The sequence below is a fragment of the Uloborus diversus genome, chromosome 5, assembly GCF_026930045.1.
Source record: "Uloborus diversus isolate 005 chromosome 5, Udiv.v.3.1, whole genome shotgun sequence".
Classification (NCBI taxonomy): Eukaryota; Metazoa; Arthropoda; class Arachnida; order Araneae; family Uloboridae; genus Uloborus; species Uloborus diversus.
The window spans coordinates 445,454-445,806 of NC_072735.1; positions in this window are offsets into that span (position 1 = coordinate 445,454).

Below are 353 nucleotides of genomic sequence, written 5' to 3' on the forward strand. Positions count from 1 at the left end.
ATTAGTGACATTTCAAATTATGAGAAAAAAAATATTACTTAACTAAGACTGGACCGAAACGCCCAAAGCAAAATATTATTAAAATTGACTCATCTGAATTATGCAAGTTAATGCTATTTTTGAAACATTATCAATACAACTGAAACTCATTGAATGTGTAAGATTGTTTTTATTGCTTTAATATATTTTTTAAATTATATGTCACTAATAACTAAGATTATGGCAATAATTCACCAGCTTAAATCACTGTTTCATTTAATGAAAATTAAATAGTTCTTACCCAAATGTTCTCGATTTAGCCAAGCACAATCACAAGTTTGAATATAATTTTTTTCTTAAAACATTATAAGTTT